The sequence below is a fragment of the Falco punctatus genome (assembly GCF_963210335.1).
Source record: "Falco punctatus genome assembly, chromosome: 1".
Lineage (NCBI taxonomy): Eukaryota > Metazoa > Chordata > Aves > Falconiformes > Falconidae > Falco > Falco punctatus.
Window position 1 is genome coordinate 68,321,853 of NC_137580.1, and position 18,964 is coordinate 68,340,816.

The 18,964-nt window shown below is 41.5% G+C and overlaps 1 protein-coding gene across 5 annotated transcripts in view; it reads right to left on the reverse strand.

Moving 5' to 3' along the window:
- Positions 1–16,408, reverse strand: part of SGMS2 (sphingomyelin synthase 2) — a 38,235-nt gene extending 21,827 nt beyond the window's left edge. Inside the window, exons 1-2 of one of the 5 annotated variants that reach the window (XM_080374060.1) lie at positions 15,806–16,294; positions 97–226 (exon numbers count right to left, since the gene is read on the reverse strand). The gene's annotated coding sequence lies outside the window, so the exon portion shown is untranslated. The other 4 variants (XM_080374061.1, XM_080374058.1, XM_080374062.1 and 1 more) reach the window with 4 other exon arrangements.
- Between the last annotated feature and the right edge of the window lie 2,556 nt (positions 16,409–18,964).

An 18,964-nucleotide genomic window follows, 5' to 3' on the forward strand; every position in this document is an offset into this window, starting at 1 on the left:
GGTACCATTTTATTTAAATGCTCTCAGAACTGATATTATCATCATACAGTCACTTGCAATAAGTCTCAACTTTTATAAAAAGCATTAGCTACTTACCCTGTAGTAGTTTTCAGTAGTAGAAATTGAGCAGATACTCCCTCTACCTCTTGAGAAGGATTTTGCAAGTCTCTTACTTCGGATTACTGATGTACCAACAGAAGCTGTCTTAAGGACTAAATCCCTTCACCTACCCAGATAGACAGGAAAAGCTTCAAGGTTACTTGTTATCTATTTGTACAATCCAAGTTTTACCAGTTCTGGGGAATTCTGTTTCTTCACATCTCTTAGTAGTAAGAAAGATTTGTTTCCATTTTCCTGGCATTTATATCCATTGTGTTCATCACAGCAGTGCCATGTTTCTGAAACAGTCAGTCCCCAAAAGCACAAAAAATATTCATACCAACACGTGTAAATATGCAGATTATAAATAAAACATGTACATTTTTTCCTTAAGAGCACTCACCAGGACCCCAGTGATGACCTAAGCAAGAAAAAAACCCCACCAATCTTTGAACCCTTATTCTGAACACTGCTGAGTAGGTTTGCCTTAATCACGTGAAGGCATCTTCAAACTCTTCAGCTGTTTGGTCCTCGTGCTCCAAAGGACCATATTTGGTAACTAAGAGCCTGATTCCTTTTAAAAGCACTTCATATCCTGACACCTTGACAGGTTTAGATTTTCCTCCTAGTTATTTACCCTTATCTTTTGGACCCAAGGTCACAATATCTGTTAAGTGGCAGTTATTTTTTACCTTTTAGTGCTAGAGTAACTCATTATGGCAATAGTCCACATATACATGGCATAAACATGAGACAGTTTTATGACAGGTTAACACTCTTTCCTAAAACAGAGGTCTGGTGAGTGGTCAGCGTCGTATCTGTAGAATCAGAAGTGCCAACAGAATAGTTCAGGTTAGAAGAAACCTCAAGAGGTGCCTGGGCCTCTGGCCAGGATGAGCTATGACATCAGATTAGGTTGCTCAAAGGTACAGCGGGATGGAGCACTAACAACTCTCAAGACACACAACCTCTCCAGGAAGCCTGTTCCACGGCATGGTTGTTCTTACAGTGAATGTTTGGGGCTTATTCTAAATCTACTTTTTTTCTACTATTTATTAGAAATTATGCCCTTGTGTCTCATCCTCTCACCCCTGTGAAGAGCCTGGCTTTAACATTCCTGATGACCTCCCCCTGAGCCTTCTCCAGGCTGAAGCAACCCAGCTCCCCCAGCCTCTCACAGTGCCTGTGCTCCAGCCTGCTGACTACCCTGATGGCTGCTCCACTGGGCTTGCCTCCAAGTTTGTGTTTCTCCTGGAGTGAGGACCCAAAACCAGACAACAGTATTCTAGATAAACCTAAGCACTGAGCAGAGAAGAATAATCACTTCCCTATAAATACTGGCTATGCTCCTATTAAACACAGCTCAGGACAGTGTTGGCTGCCTTCACTGCCAAGGCACATGGCTAACAGCCTTCTCAACAGAGCCAAAAGAAATATCGACCTTTTTCCAACAGGCTAAAGACTCCCTTCACAACTTCTTCAGAACAACAACTCCAGAAAAATGAGACTAAAAATAAGCCTTCTTCCTACTTAATCCATACTTTCAAAAATGAGCCTGTTTCAGTATTTCACATCTGGACAGAGAAGTCTGCCAGCCTAAATTGATACTTAAGCTCTGTTTCAGAATAAAGGCAAAAAAGGTGCTGTAGCGCTGCATGTTTCGTAACATTGCAAAGAAATGTTGGGCTTATGCCCCTCTTTCCACATTAGAAAATGACTATTATAAACATTCTACAAAGAGTGGAAGTCACTGTACTAAATCAGTCTTATCAGGCAAAATAATTCTGAAAGAGTGCCAGAAGAAACCTCTGGATCAGGCTTTTATGTAGTTTGTTGTCTGAGCGTCTCTAGCTTCTCACTGCTAATTGCTTTCTTTCTGCTACAGCTTTGCAGACACTGTTGAAGAGCCACTATCCAGAGCAAGGTTGTTCTTCAAAGAGACAGCAAGGTTTAAAGGTTTGTTAAAGACCCTAGCAGCACATCTGATGCCCTACACCCTTTCTAGCTCACACAAAAGTTGCAGATTACTGGCTCGGGGCCGGGGGGGCGGCAGCTGGCACAGAAGGCAGGAATGTTTTATAGACAGTTTGGTGCAATCCTCCAGCTAGTTACCAAGGGTAAAGGTTCCGCTTCATAATGGAAAGTCAGACCCAGAGATTAGTCACCACTTTCAGTACAGGGCGGTGAGGAATGGGTGACTAATGTGTACTTTAAAGTGACTCTGCTACAGCTTATCAGCTATCAGGTCACTAGAAGAGGAAGTCACATACTTATAGTAAGTTTACCAGTGATACACCCTAAAAAATATTTGAGTAATTAAGAAGATAATGTCTGTAGAATTTTTCCCCTGCACTACTCCCAAAACCCAGTAGAGCCATCTCCTAAATAAGAGGTCACATTTATGAGAACATTCTTCAATATTTTCTGCAGCAATATGAATCTTCCTCCTACAAGTTTAAAGACAATAATTGTGTAAATCTACAGTGTTTTACATTACCAGATAATAAATAAGGAATACATGCACAAGCCGCACAACTCAAGCAAAAGCTATTTTGGCACTGAAGTATACACAGAGGTTCATAGCTCATAAATCACATTTATCAAAAGTCTAATGCAGACATTAGTCCTTGCAAGGCATGACATTAAAAAGTCAACTGTTAACTGTACTCCTCATCTAGTGACAGCAGAAAGACACCACATGAATTCTTAGGAAGGACATATTTAAAACTGATCAGTATCATCCTATAAGCCAGTTTTACATATCCCTCAGTTCGAGTGGCACATGACAAATTACAGATCTCTTCATGGGAGCAACACTTGCTGTGTTCAGAGGCTCAAGCAGTAAGAAACCTCTTTTCAGGAACACCAATCTCTATCCCCTACCCTTACCTTAGCGTGTCCTGTATATGTATCCCGATCAATATTTTACCCTCTGTGCCAACACTAAAAATCTAGCACACTAGACACTGTCAAACAAATCAGGAAATAAGTACTGAATACCTTCTCCTCTCTTCCCCCTAAAAACTTATAGATTGTTTTCAGCTTGCTCAACTCTGATGCAGCTGCCTGGAAAGCTTCATGAATATTAGTTATGAAGGATGATACAGATTTAACACATCCTCTATCGTTGACAGTAAACACAAATGAAATATGATCTGCTCCCTATTTTTGTTTTCCCCTCTACCTTCTTGCCACAACCACTGGTTCATAACACCACCTACCAAACAGCAACAGCACAAGGCTCTGGTATCAAAACCAACACCTCCAGTGAAATAGAGATAGCAATATTCAGACCTCTTTTCCAAGCTGTTTGTTCACAGGCTCAGACACTCAAACCTACATCCAGCTCACAAACTGAATATTTGCTTCCTTCTCCCCACCCCACACCCCTTCCCCCCCCCCCCCCCCCCCCTCAGCTTTTCATGCTATTTTCAGATGTAAACCCAGGTAATTTTCATTCTAACATCAAGAAGTTAAGACTAGCAAGCCTTTCAGCAACTACCATGATCAACCCCATACAGGTGTTTACGTCTGGGATTAGAACAACAGCACAGAATTGTCTCACAGTATATTATTTGAGCTTCCAGTTTGCAATAACCAAAATTACATCAAGTTTTGTATATGTAACTGGGGTTTCCATTGAAATTCTACCCATCAAGTTTAAGCACTACACAGTTAAAACTGTTAAAAAAAGTCATCACAACCTAAACTTCCAATGTAGTCCCATGGTCTTCCTTAAACTTGTTCAAGTGTTCCGTAAACTCCAGGTTTTCCACTAATAGAAGAAAATATTTTCCACTTACGCTGACAAGAACAAAATGTTTCTTTTTTATATTATTTAATTAGTTAGGAAAGATGAATCTAGCTTTAAATACTACACATTTAAGTATTATGCACTTCAGCACTTCCATCCTCATTTTTGTTTCTGCCACAGATTGACAAACAGAACACACACATCCTTAGCATTATTATCTCGTCTTCTGCCTGGCACACTCCCCACAACACTGGGTATTATTGTTAAATAAAAGTTTCAAGAGGATGCTAACACTGGGCCAGCAGTAGAAAATAATTATAAATACCACCAAAGTTCTTTCTGTAATACCTTTCCGAGATATTTTGCTATCTCCATTTGAGCCTCACCATACACGTCAGAAGAGGCCAAGGATACTATTAATGTGTTTTTACTTCCTCTCACAGAGCTATTATTTACCAAACATCTCCAAAATAATTCAAACTTTTCTTCATTATTCCCTGCTAAACTCCATCCTTTGGTAAAAAAAATATTTTCTATCCTCCAGCATTTTAACAACTCTGCATTGAACACCACTGCAATAACATCTTTTTAAGCCAAGCCTCTCATGAGGCTCAGCATAGAGACTTTTACCATTCACAATAGTTTCTTTTATTGCTTTTTAAAGCTTTTTAGAAGGATCTAAAGAACAGAGTTAGTCAGAAAGGATTTAAAGAACTAAGTTAGTGCTTATCCTAAATTCCCATTTGCTAAAATTGCAGTATTAAAACTATTCCTGCAAGAAAACAGCGAAGTACCATCTACAGCATCACTCCTAGAAAAGCCATCATTAGATTCTCTCGTTGTAGCATTAGACAACTGCTTTGTAACATCTACATCTTGTACACGCACACACAGCATGACTAAAAACGTACAAATGAAAGTAGTAACACAATCACTAGAGTTACATTGATCTTATCCTACCATTTGGTGAAATCTGGTGTCAAAGTACTGAGGTTACTCTGCATCTACATAAAATGTTTTTATAATACACAGTATCACATACCTCAGGTAGCAGCTTCCACTCTGTAAGCTACCTGTTGTGGCCAAGGAAGGCTTCTAGCCATCACTGAACCTGTTATCTTTAGAAGTATAGGAAAGTAAATGATCACTCAAACTAAAGCATGAATGAAGTGGAAATACAAGCTGGTCAAAGTGCCTGCTAAATGGCATTTGTATCAGTTGCACAGTGTGCTGCAACCAAATATTGTTTTCCATTTCTTTATTTAAAGACTTGAACAGCAACACTCCTAACACTGAGTTTTGAGTCAAAATACTATTTCCGCAGCAAAAAACCAAGATGGAACCAATGTCCAAGTTTAACATTTTTCTTACTGTCCATGAGAAACTGGGGGTGGGTGGGGATGGTGCTGAAAAGAACATGTGATCAAACAAGATGTTTTAGAAAGGATATCTGGAAAACGTTATTTCCAAACATATTTCTTGGTTCCCAGTCACATTTCCATGTGTGGTCTTAGAGCTCTAAAACTGGTTTACTAAACAGAAAGCATTGTATAAAGAAATATTCAATAAGCATTTAATAGCATTCTTATCCCATGTTCAACCAGACATCTATATATACACACTGCTTTGGGAGAGGAAAGGAAAGAGGAAGAGGTATCACAATCTAGCTGAAATGTGGAAAGACTAACTACAAGGTGACAAACAGATTCTACTAAGTGTTCCCTCAAAACACACTGTAGCAGCCAGAACTGCAACAAAACAAAAATGAAAACTGTTCAAGAGAGTAGAGTCAGTCTGATCTGTAGACTCGCCAAGATGAGGGATGCTGTGAATGTGCTAAGTAACCATGTTGTACAGTAAATATGTGGTGAGTCAACTAACTCCACATGATCAGTTACAAAAGTCTAAGGTAAGAACTGAAGTGTTGACTGGAAATGTAATTAGTTTCAAAAGAAGGGAACACAGAACTCTGCAAAATTAGGGCACAGTAAAAAATTATTGTAGCCTACCAACTGGTGTCTTCTCGTGAAGAAGGAGATCCGATTACACTTTGCTATTTTTGCTGTGCTCCTGCATAAATCTTCCTCAGAAATATCAATTATGCCAAAAGAGATTTGCATGTATCAGCAAGGACAGTTCATGTACTGGCTTTAGAAGTGACCTTATAACTTTAGGGCAAATTGACATAGTCCAAGAAAATGACTGTTTAGAGCAGAACTTAAAAGCTAGACACAATAGTTGCTTGGATTTCAAGAGCCTTCATCAGCATAGCACTGCAGCAATCCAGGCCACTTGCGACGGTACCTACCTAGCTAAACACAGCCTGGCACAAGGGCCTGCAGAATCCTGCCTCTGCTAAAAATCAGGTGTTCCACAAACTGCTGTTACATGGCCATTTTGCAGACGCCTCTGTGCTTAACTACTCTCCTCAAGGAGAGTGTGGTCTTGCCAGGAGTAGGCCAGTGCATCCAGTATCATCTGTGGTACCAGTATCACCTCTAGCACCCAAGACCACATGTATTCTAGAGACAGCAAAGGGCACGAAGCGAATGCTCATAGGGACTTGATCTAGGTCAACCATGCCAATTGGGTAGTCACTACTTCAGAAAGAGGTAACTTCAGTTTCATAGCTGTATAATAAGCACAGAGGATAACACTCTCATGAGACAAGGACAATATTAAACATGTCGATACCATGCCTTGCATGACAGATACTGTGTAATAAGAAATACCTCCACAGCAGCAATTACAGAACTGCAAAGGAGAGACACAAAAGCCCTCTAGACCAATGCAAACCCATGAGGAAGAAAACTAAAGCCACATGTACGTTAAGCTACAACCCTAATATCCAAGTTGTGCTAAAATGCTAACGACAGCTGGGGCAGCCCAAGAAGATGTCCTGAAACATTCTACACTAACCCCAGCTCAGGCAATTTCTTAGAACTGTTTTATCAAGACAAGATACAAAGATAGGGCTTGTTCAGGACTTGCCATACAAGCTGCCACCCAGAAGGGCATCTTTTATTTAGCTGGAAGCAGAAGCCCAGCTGGGATACTAGCAAGTCTCACCCCACATTAAGCTGTTCCACTCCCCTCAGTGCAGCAGTAATGATTAGAGTTAGTTCATGCAAACAGTCTAGGCCATGCCATTTTAACTCTTATTACAAGTCAATGTTAACTGTACTTCGTGCAGTTAAATAGAATTATCTCCTTTGCATATCTGTATAGAGAAAAATTGCGGATCATAAGTTACCCATGTATTGGGTGGGTTTTGTTGTTCTGGGTTTGGATTGTTTTCTTGTTGTTATTGGGGTTTGGGGATTTTTTTGTTTGGTTTTGTTTTTTTGATTGTTGTTTTTTTTAAAAAAAAACCAACACACTAACAGAAGGAACTTATTCCCCCCCCCCCCCCCCCTTCCTAAAACTTTTGACTTCAGTAGTCAGAGGTTTTCTCTCAGGCCATAACTGATGAACCAGTTTTGATGCCTTGATCTTCTCAGGAAGAAGCTCCCACTGAGCTAAGGTAGCAGTCAATTCATGAGTACATCTGGTCTACATGTCTTCAACTCCCCAGACAGACTTGCTTTGGGTGAAACATTTCAATTTGTTCCCTTGGACCAAGTCTGACATTTTGCTCATAATGAATTTGTGTCAAACATGGTGAGATTTAGCAGAGAAACAAGTAGCAGCCACTTCATAAGCGGAAAAAATGCCCAGGAAATTCTAAACTAACAAAGTGGAGAGGTTTTCTAGATGTACATATACTGCCAATTCACATCTCTGGAATTATTAAGTGACACAGCACTGGCAGGAAAAAAGAAAAGGAAGCAGAGGCTGCCTTTGCTCTTAAACTCAGTCTACAAACTGTCCTAAACCTATAGGACTCATGAAAAGAGGAGACGAAAGGTGTGGAAACTGTGTTTTAAAACAGTCATAATAGCAACAAGACAAAGAAGTCGTCCTAAATAATACATTTTCTGTCAACTAAGACTATCTTTTACTCCATTGAATCACACTGTTACAAAATACACAACAACAGAAGTTCTGCGTCCTGCAGTTTACAAGCCTTTTGATGACAGGAGACAGGTTTATAACATGATTCTAACTGAAAATGCTATAGAATGCATATAAAAAAAGCTATGTGAAAACACTACAGAATGCTATAAATGCATGTGTAAGTAGATTTTTCATGTTCAATTCTCGGCAATGCGTGGCCAAATCATAAGCTATGTAATATCAGTCTTAACACCTGCTAAGGAATACAAACAATTAAAACAAGAATAAGCATTTTGATAATAGTAAGTGTTATGGAAGATCAATCAAGATAGTAGTTCTTTGAGCAAATTATGTGAGGCCTTAACACAATACTCCTATTGTAGTGTCCTTATAATTGCAATACAGACTTTGATAAGCAACAACCTTTTCTGCATATTACATGCATTGCAGTCAAATTTTGACTAAACTGTGTTGCATTAAACACATATTCTAGAAAAGCTTGCAGTGCTAAAAGCTTTGTGTCCAATTTCACTACAACAGGATGCAGAGGGAGAATAGGAAGAAAGTGCACATGTATGCACACTCAAAAAAGTTGCGGGTAAGGTAAAAGAACATTGTTCTAGTGTGTGCCCTTAATGCAGCACAATAGAACAGAGCTCCTGCTTTCCTGCAACTCTCCTCTGCCTTCCAGGCCTTTGAGGGGGAATTGTGTTCCATTTTAACTTCAGCCATTCAGTACTGAGCTCCTCCAATGCAAGACAGCTGAAGAGTTTAGTTCAAACCCTATGATGTTTAAGAGTTTATTTTAAACTTTCTCTAAGTCCAAATTAAGAAAAAAAAGAAACAAATGGTTTATGGGAACATTCATCCTGCAGAGTAAAACCAAGCCAGGCAGTTACTTACTTTGTTCAGATTGTCCAATGACTAGAAAGCAGTGTGCACAGGAAAGTATAAACTGCCTGCAAACTTTTAGAAATTAAAAAAGAATTAAAAAAATAACACTACATATCAATGAAAAGTACTTTCACAGCAAGAAGTGTAAATATTTAGATTTTTGTTAGAGCTGAAAATTTCTTTAGCCCAACTACTCTAGCTGTGATATTTGACAGGCATTGTGCCTTGTCCCATGGTTGGTCAGCCGAGATGCATTTCATCCATCTAACTTAAAAGTCAGTATAAGTTACTGACTTACCACAGACATACATATTATGCCACCCTACTTTACATAGACTAGTTCTACACAGAAGAAATTACTACTTATTACAATACTTATGCACATGAAAATAGCTTAGCCAGGTTTTTTTTGGTTTGTTGGGTTTTTTGGGGTTTTTTTGGGTTTTTTGTTTTCTTCTTTTTTTAAAGAGTGCATAGAGGAAGTTAATGACCCTGGTTACCACACACAAAAAAGCTATCCTCTGTGGAGGGAGCTTGCCATTCAGCTATACAGCACATGTTGTATTCGATTTCATGGTGGTAAATACTGCTAAAATGATGAATTTTAGCTAGTTAGGGATACAATCACTGCAGCCAACAGAAGTTTAAACCCATAACACTCAACTCTCCAGCAAGCTGTCATCATATTAAGTTCCAGGTTCACTATGGCACCTCAGAATGCCTTTACTTCTTGCTTCAGAGCCAAACAGGATGCCACAGCCTTTCCTCTCAAGACTGCAGTCCATCATGGAAATTAATATATTTCTAGGAAAACAAAAACACTAAAAAAAGAGTTGGTTTTGTATTTTAGTGCATGATTTAGTGATTGATTAATAGTCAATACAGGATTCAAACCATTTCAATCCTTTCTCACAGGATGGAAAGAAACACACCTTCATTTTGGAGGATGACCTTTAGCTTTCTGGAACATTTTCCACATCAAATAGAGCTGTTCATTTAAAAAAAATATATATATTCAAAATCTCTCCCTATAGCCGCATGCAAAGTATACATATGCAGTGAAACAAAACAATTCTGTGAAAACACAGTAGGCTGAGCACCTGCGCTTCTTCAACAATTGCTACTGAGCAAATGGCTCTACTTAAGTAACGAGGCCAACTTAAGACAAGTTTTGTGCTCATGAGCCTCTGTAAGATCAAGGTGGTATGCCAAAAGACAGGAACAAACTCTTGTCAAGTGACACACCCAAAATGGCATAAAAATCAGCGTGAAATCAAACTAAGACAAGTTCATGCTTCTGAAAATGGCAGTGTAAAGAACTCTTACAGAGCATCCTTACAAATTAGTACAGTGTTACAAAAATAGAAAGAAACACAACATTAGGTAGCAGTTTTGTCAGGCTCCTAATACACAGGAACTAGAAGTAACCAGAGTTAACTTTTTAAGCTGAAACACATCAGTAGTTTCCACACGCTCCTGAAATAAGTTACCAGAAAACCCAGTAAGAACTAGCAAGTATGAACTAATCCAAACTACAGCCATATCAATTAATTTCTCTCAGCATTAAACAAACAAAAAAACCCCAACCATATTTGCCTTCAAAATTTCAGTTTAAGTGCTTTTAGTTTGATACTGAAACAGTAATACATAAATTTGAACCAGAATAACCAGTGGAGGATGAAGTGACAGGATTCTATGTTAAGCATCTTTTTAGCACTGTTAAGACAGTGATAGAGCATTCCAGTTTTTAAAATGTCCTTTTGAGGCAGTGAAGGGAACAGTGTGCTTTAATACAGTCTGTGTTCAGTCTCAAACCAAGACATAGGCAGTAGTATTTGGCATCGTTATAAAACATGTACAGACAGCAAGCGCTGTTTCCCATTTACAAGGTTGATGTGGGGGAAGTAAAAATAAAAATCAGATCAGCTGTAATTACTGTATAAATGTATTAGAATGCCAAGATGATGAATTTTAGATAGTTAGGGATACAGTCACTGCAACCAACAGAAGTTTAAACCCATAACACTCAACTCTCCAGCAAGCTGTCATCATATTAAGTTCCAAGTTCACTATGGCACCTCAGAAGGAACAAGCTACAGGATCATAGCACGCCCTCCATATGAAAGACAGAATTAATGACTATGAGGCATGACCTTCTCCAGTGCTGTTTCTCTTTAGCAAATCATGTCATCTAAATAAGGAGACAAAGTCTCCTTATTTAGGACTGTTCCACTAACCAACTGTCCAGCATTAGAGTGAACATAAGCAGGAACTTGGGTGTGTGCACAAGTAAACATTTTGTTGCTGTTATGTACATTTCACATAACTAAAACTGTGTGAAGTCATCCAGCAGTCATCACACAACAGTTTAAGATCTTAGGAAGCTAAGCAGAATAAAAGCACTAAAACCAGGAAAAACTAAGAAATACAAACATATTTCAACAGGAAAAAGTTAGAGCAGCTGACTTATTAATAAGGGACTTTTACAGATGCAAGTGTTCTATTAAAGATATGTTGGGGGAGGTAACATTTGCCTAAACATTTGTAATAACACTTCAATAAAGGAAAACCATTACCTTTTGCTAAGGCTTTAAGCTAGGTCTTAAAAGATCTAAGTTCTAGATAGCCTCTGGCAGAGGCTTCTTCTTTGAGGCTGGACAAGTTCCTGCACTCTGATGGAGTTACAAACTCCCACATACTTCACAGTTAATCAAGGTTTTAAAAAGAAAAACAAACCAACCAACCAAATTTAAGTTCTACCATTACAGGCATGAACACCAGAGATCTATGATTAAACAAACCGAACCAGAACACCCCTCCCATTAGTTATACTCTACAAATGCAAACTCCAATCAGTTTTGCTAGTTCACAGCAACACTGCCATCAGAACTTGCATAAAGATGAAGACCAAATAAGCATATTAGTATGACTTAACCCATACGAGTACTTAAAACTTCAGCCTTTGAACACATTAGAAGCAAGACCAACCTGGGCCTGAGATATCAGAGATGCTAGGCAAAAAACTTTTACCCCAAATAAATAAAACTTATACAAATTCACATGGTTCATACCACAGTACAACAAGTAACAGGTAAACCTGCCTCTGAAACATCGTATTTCACCAAGGACATTACCAACTGTCTGGGCAGCTTCTGAAAACCAGTGATTACGAACTGCTGCAGGCAGTCTATACATTCTCAGACAGGGGATTAGAATGAACAGCTTCAATATATTTAGCTTCCTGGGGTTTTTTATTATTTTGCTTGCTTTGTTTGATTTCTTTGATGATGTCCATCTCTTTCACCACTAAAGTAACATTACTGTAAATTAAGATATACTTTAAATCATTATTTGTACTCCAAACTTTTCTATTCAGTTTCAGCCATGATACGCTTGTGTCTTACCTAAGAAAATGAATTCAACTCCACACGCTCCATTTAAGATTCAAATTACTGCTAAATCAAAAATAATCCTGAATTAATTTTAAATTTAGCCATTCTTAAGCAAAAGCATCCATAAACTGAACTGATGCAGAAGACTTAAGTCACCTAAGTTCAGCTGATGCAACTTACTAAAACATTCTGCGCTGCCCCAAGAGGCTCAGCATCTTTTCCTCAAGGAACAGGTGTACAACCTTAGTCTACTTGGCATCAGTAACCACAGACACACAAAAACTTCAGTGCAAAACTTAAGTATGAAGCTTACCGCACTGCACAGGCTGAATCTTACTAGAATCCTAAGGAAATCTGAATATATTACAAAAAGAAAACAGAAGACTACATAAGGATCAGTAAGAAATTAAAAGCCAGGAATAGCAAGGCACTGCTTTGTGTGGCAGTAAAGCTCACTTTTTGGAAGCCCCACAGTTCCAGCAACAGTTTATAAACTTTGTAAACAAAAATTAAAGAGTAAGTGGGATGTCCTTGAAACTTAAACATGGCAGTTCCAAGTCAACCTACATGAACTGGGGAAGGTAAGTGAAAGCGAGACACCTGCTTTTTTGTTCAGGTACCTTCAAGTGAACAGGATCTTCTCTTTTTCTAGGGTTATACATCTGAGAAAAATTAAGTAGTTAAATATTGAATGTGTGCTTTTTTTTTAACTAGAAAACTGTCTCATCAGTGTGAATGCCATGAAGTTTTTCCTGAGTGATCATGCCCAAGAATTATTCTGATATTTAGACCTGAACACTGTTTTATTAAGAACCATTCTATTTACAATAACTCAACAGCTTCAGATACTCTGTTAAACTATTTTAATTTCTTCATCTGTACAACAGACAAGAATTCAGTATTTTTTTAATGCTATCAGACTACAAAAAATAAAAAGGACCCACGCCTGACGCTACATATTTTGAAAGGGACTTAACATAGTAAGGAAGGAAGTTTTATTCTGCAACCACAAGCACAACCTCAAGGCAGAGCAGTCCCCTCGTATTACAGATACTACATGTATGTTAGTTAGAGGGTAAGTAACAGGTTTTCCTAAAGCCATTTTAGTATACAGTTTAGTCCTATTAAGATTTGTATCAACAGCTATAAAGTAGACTTCCAACTATATTGGGAAGAAGTACTTCATTCTTTGCATTACATGTATCTCCACACAAGAGCTATTCTGGGGAAAAGCTGTGGTAACATAAGCAAGTGTCCTCATATAGGAGACACTTGTGGTTATTAAAGTTCTGGAGCCTCACTGTAACAGATTTCAGTATAGTTAAGAAATATCTTTTAAACAGGTGCAGAATGGACAAGACAGAGCTATCTGTGTTACGTAAGACTTTCCCATCAGTAGCTCTTAAGGTCTTCAGCATCTGCTGGGACAGTGGTGCCTGGATGCCCGACATTCTTAGTGTCTGCAGCATCTTTGGGGACAGTGGTGCCAATGGTACAAACAATTCTCCCAGCAGACAGAGATCTCTGAAGACAGTGGACCTAGTGTTACGTTAATCTTCCCAGCATCTGCTTAGACTACTGCAATACCATATCCATACTAAATCAACTGTCACAGCATCTGTATTGTCCACTCCTCACAAACAGTATCAAAGAACATTGTAGGCCAACAGCCCATCAAAATTACGGGAGGAAAAAAATCCCAACAGAATATGTGTGGAGTTTTGTTACAAATATCTGCATCTTCAAAGCCCATTTCTATAGCAGACGACTTAACAGTAATGAGCCATTTCTTCAAAAGCCTTCTTTTACATTCCCTGGTCCTTAAAAAACCTACTATTTTAAATCAATCACTTGTTTGAATTTTTTAATTTTTTTTTAATGCTTAAAAAAATAAAAATCAATACACTACTTTCCAGTCTTGATACTTTTATTTTGTATACTAAACCAATGTAAATAAAGAATTCTGGTTTTTAGAATGAAAAATATTTCAGATTAAGTCTCTTATTCAGCTCTCCCAGAGGTAGTGAGGTGGGAGAAGGAGGGGTGTCTTTTCTTAATCAATAAAGTTTTTCACAATACTGCATCCATAATATAACACTTCTGATGTCTACTTAGAACAGTGTCTTGAATTCAGAAGAACACTAGTATATGAAAATAAGATTGTCAAGCCTTATCACTTCACTTGTGTCTTACAATATTATGATCACAAGATGCTTTTATGATCCAGAAGAATAGATGCTCATCAACATGCCAACCATTTATAATTTAGGGGTACATAAAGTCATTCTAGATTCAGGTTGCCAACCTAAGAGTAGAGGGGAAGAAAATAAATAATGTCCATCTTTGCTCTCTTCAAGTTCTCCTTTCTCCATTGTGTAAATTCACCTCAAGGACAATACAGAAATATATCTACATACTACTGCACCACCTTACATTTTTCAAGTAAAAGTCACACACACACTGATTTATCTAAATACCCCTTGCAAGTGCGCATACTACCCAGGATAACACTTGAGTATTTTTCTGACAGACAAAAGTAAGTGTTTCTCTAAAGGCATGGATTATATGTTTTTATTGAAAAGCAAAGTAAATCCTACCCAAAAAGGGAAAAAAAAATAATATGGAAGCAAGCACATTGACGTTCCAGTAAATTAAGCCCTAGAGCATTTCAGTTAAAAATAAAGAGTAGAGTTACTAGTTTCGTAGAGAAAAAGTATCTAAAGCTACAGTCACCAAAAGTCTGCCCTGTCAAATAAGCACATAAGCTTACACATGAACAGACATAAGCAAGTACACAAAATATAATTTTTCAAGTGGCTTGTTTTGAGGCAAAGCATTTAATAAATGCAACTTACAGTAAAGCTTGCCAAACCTCCTGCAAGGCCCCTGTCTCAGAAAATACTGTGCACCTGCTCAGTTTATGCTAACACCTGTATGGAGCCATCCACCTATATAATTAACTGTGTATAAATTAACAGCTGTTAACTGGTTTGAGGATAGATATTTGATCTCCTGAGGTCTTAAAACTCATGTCAAAAGATCAGAAATGGATTAAACTGAACAACGGCTCGTCTACACTGTATTCTAGGAACTTTATTACCTTGCCAGAAGATCATGCATTAACTACTTTTCACAAGTATTCGGAGCTCAACTTAAGTCAGAAACCACGCACCGCTAACAGAAACGTACTCTACCACCACCAAGTCGAGAAGTTCAGTTCAGCTGCACTCCAGGACGTTGAAGGCTGAAGTCGAGGGAGCAGACATACAGCAACAAAGAGACCCCACGAACCCTCCGGCAACGCACCTTTACAGCACCTCAAGGTCCCTGCAGGAGCCCGGCACCTTCCCGAGCCGAACCCAGGCGCCCTGAAGCCCCCTCCCGCCCAGCCCAGTCTGTGGGGCCACCCACACCCGGCACACACCATGTCGCTGCCCCACCAAGCGTGTCCCACGCCTTACACGTTCCCAAGAGACACCAAACCAGCAGGGTGCCCTCCCCGATCAGAGGGGCCGCTCCACGAGTAAAATCGAGCCGATTTCACAGGTAAAACAAGCGGAGCAGCCGGCGAGCGCGGGGTCGCTCCCCCCAGCGCACACGGAGGTCTCGGCCGGAGGGGCTCCCCGGCGCCGGGCGTGCGGCCCATCCACCTGTGCCGCTCCCAGCTTACCTGCTCGGCTGCACACGCGAAAGCTCGCACTGCTGGCGGTTCCTCCTCCCAAGGCAGCTGGCAGTCTTTTTTTTTATTTTTGGAGCCTCGGGGCTCTCAGGTTTGGGCTTTGCGGTTCCTTGCGGCCAGGCACTCTCACCGCTGAGGTAGCTGCACGCAGAAGCAGCTAGAAAGTTTGCCACAGTCTCCACCTTCCCCTGCAATCCGCTCCTCTCCCAGCCTCAGACTCTTCTCCTTCCTGGCGAAAGGGACCGACTGGCTTTGAGGGCGTCAGCGGAGGCGACACTTTCCCAGGGAGGGTTCCCGCCCGCACCGCTCCCTCAGCAGCGCCGCGGCTGGAGGCGCTGCCCCGCCGGAGGGCGGCTCCGCGGCGGGGGGCGCCGGGGCCGTGTTTACCGCCAGCCTCATGCCCGCCGCCAGCGCCGCGGAGCTCCCTGACATCACTCATCCTCCTGCGCGCACACCCGCCCACTCCATTTCCAAACGGTGACTCACCCTGGCGCTGCTGCTATTCACGGGCAGGGCCAGAAAAACCGGCAGGACCTCTGCGGAGCCCCCGCCCGCCGCGGAAGGTGGTGGGTGGCGGCGCGGCCCCGCCCCGCTCGCTCCCGGTCCCGTGTCCCGTCGCCCCCCCCCCCCCGCGCCTCTGCGCGCGCGCGTCGCTCGCCGCCCCGCGCGGCCGGCAGCCCCCGCCCGTCCCTGCCGAGCCGCCGCCGCCGCGCGCCGGGTCCTGGCAGATGCGGGGGCGCCGGTGCCCTTCCGCGGTCCCCTCGGCCTCCCTTCCCTGCTCGCCGCCTCCCATCCGCCATGCCCACCGCCGCCTTCCTCCTCTCCGAGCCACGCATGTCTCTCCCCGGGGGGCACGGGTTAGGCCAGCTGGCAGCACGGGATACCGGCTCCGCACCCGTAGCACACGCGTTGGGAGGTAAGCGCTGCCCCGAGCGGCGGCACCGGCGCAGGTGCCCGGCCGGGAGGCCCAGCGCCCCCCCAGCACCAGCAGGCACAGGCTTCCCGCGCTCGGCGGGGGACCGAGTTGCCCGAACTCCGTCCTCAAACGAAGGACGGCTGTCACCGAACCGCTGCTCCTCGGGGTATTTCACCCCAGCTTTGGCTTTGCTGGAGGTGGTTGCTGGGGGTTTTTTGTTGCTTTTTTTTTGGGGGGGTGGGGGGGTGGGAAGGGCAGGACAGTGCCCCCCTGCCTTTTGGTTTTTTTTAAAAAAAATAATTTCCCCGCCATTAGGTAGCAACCAGATTTTGTTGGGAGCCGTCCCGTGTGAGAGGCGCGAAGGGCTGGCAGCAGGTGCCGGCGCCCAGCAGGCTCCGGCGGGGCGGGGCACAGGGAAGCAAGGAGGCCCGGTCCACTGCCCCGGATTCAAGGAAGGCACCTGACTCCCTATTTGTTACATGCCGGGAAAGCCCCCTTCACCCAGCTATTGCCTATTCTGCTTGGGATGCTCACACTTTTGTTTTTTTTTCCACAAAAGCTTGGGGGAAGGGAAGGGGGAATCTGCTTCATTCCAGTACAGGGTGGAAACATTTTCTGCACTCTCACCGTTCTGTGGGACAGGGAGACTCTACCCTCAGCCAGCAGCAACAGGCAGGGCACTGGTATACACAGGATGCCAGGATTTTAACTTTTTTTTCCTGCAGGCTTAATACAAATAGCATATTTTAACTAGATAAACAATTCAGCCAGACTACTGTTGTTCCTCTTGCTAGGTGAGTGCACATATGCTGAATCAAAAACTGTTAGAACTTCACAGCAGCCTTCACTGCCTGCTCTGATCCACACACACACCCCACCCCCAATTCCTGTAACTGGGTAATGTATCCTTTAAAACAAATCTGGAAAAACGACAGTGGTACCATGGGTGAGGCTGGACATTTGCTTTTAACTGGTTACAGTGGCATACACTTACTCTTAATTGCATGCACTTAATTACATGCAAATCTTTGCAGAATTGCATTTTACTTGAAGACGTTACATGAAGAGGTTAATGACTGACAGTAACAGTTCAAAGGCTTGAAGTAGTAGTGAAAGTAGAAAAAGTATCTGCAGGAAAGCTGCAGATCCTAAAAAAAAAAAAAGGGGGGGGCTTTAAAAAAAAATTAAAACAGCTATTTAAGGACGGTTAAAAGGAAAGATGGGAAAATTTACTGGCATTTTTCTAAATTAGTTAGATAAAACAGTCATCTGAAACACCGTCTTTTTAATATTATTCTTTGTAGCACTGCATTTGAGAGAGCAAAAAAAGTAAGAGTACATTAGCTCATTCTCTTCAAGGCCACACTTCATATCCAACCCTACAAGCCTGTTCTCACAGGTGACCTGTTGAGGAAGTATAGAATTTGGTCACAGAGCTCCTGTTGAGCTCAGGGGCGCATCTATGAAGAGCAGCTTCCAGGAGATGGTCTGTTAGTAGTTAACTTTGTTAACTACTGTTGCAAGTCTTGCATAGCAACAAACTTTTGCAAGCAAGTGGCAGCACTGGCAGAGGTATTAGCACATCTCTTTATCATTACTTTAGATGAACTTCACAAGGCCCTTTTTAGGCAGGAATTATGAGGAAGAGGATTTAAGACTTGCAGAATGACGGCTTATTTTATGAGGAAACAGAAACCTCACATGCGTACAGAATTCCATTGGTTGGGGAGACCAACATACAAGTCACATTCCCTCTCACCTCGCAGGGAGGCAGATGGGCTGAAAGGACAAGGGTTTTGGAGAGGAAATATTACTGTGCCTTTCAGCTGGAAAAAAACCAGCATCTTTTTCATTACTGTTTATTTTTTCCCCCTTTCATGAGACCAGCAGGGATATTATTAGAAACAGTAATTCTATAAACAAACACAGCCAGCCTGTGCATTGAAATTCTGACTATTTCTAAAGAGACACACAGGCAGTTTTCAAAGGCAGCTACCACCAGAATCCTACTTAGTTCTGCCATGGGATAGAACTAAAGCTGCAATATTGGGGGGGGCGGGGACAGGGCGGCACGGTAGTGGGCAAGAACCATATAGGAATTTCTAGTTCAAGCTGACTTTACAGTTTATAGAGAAAGTAAAGAGCAGTTCAAAAATAAAGCCTACTTGTGTAGCCAAGCCATAGCAGATAGCTATGCAGAACTTTGATAGGGGAGAACCTTATACTTGTGCTCA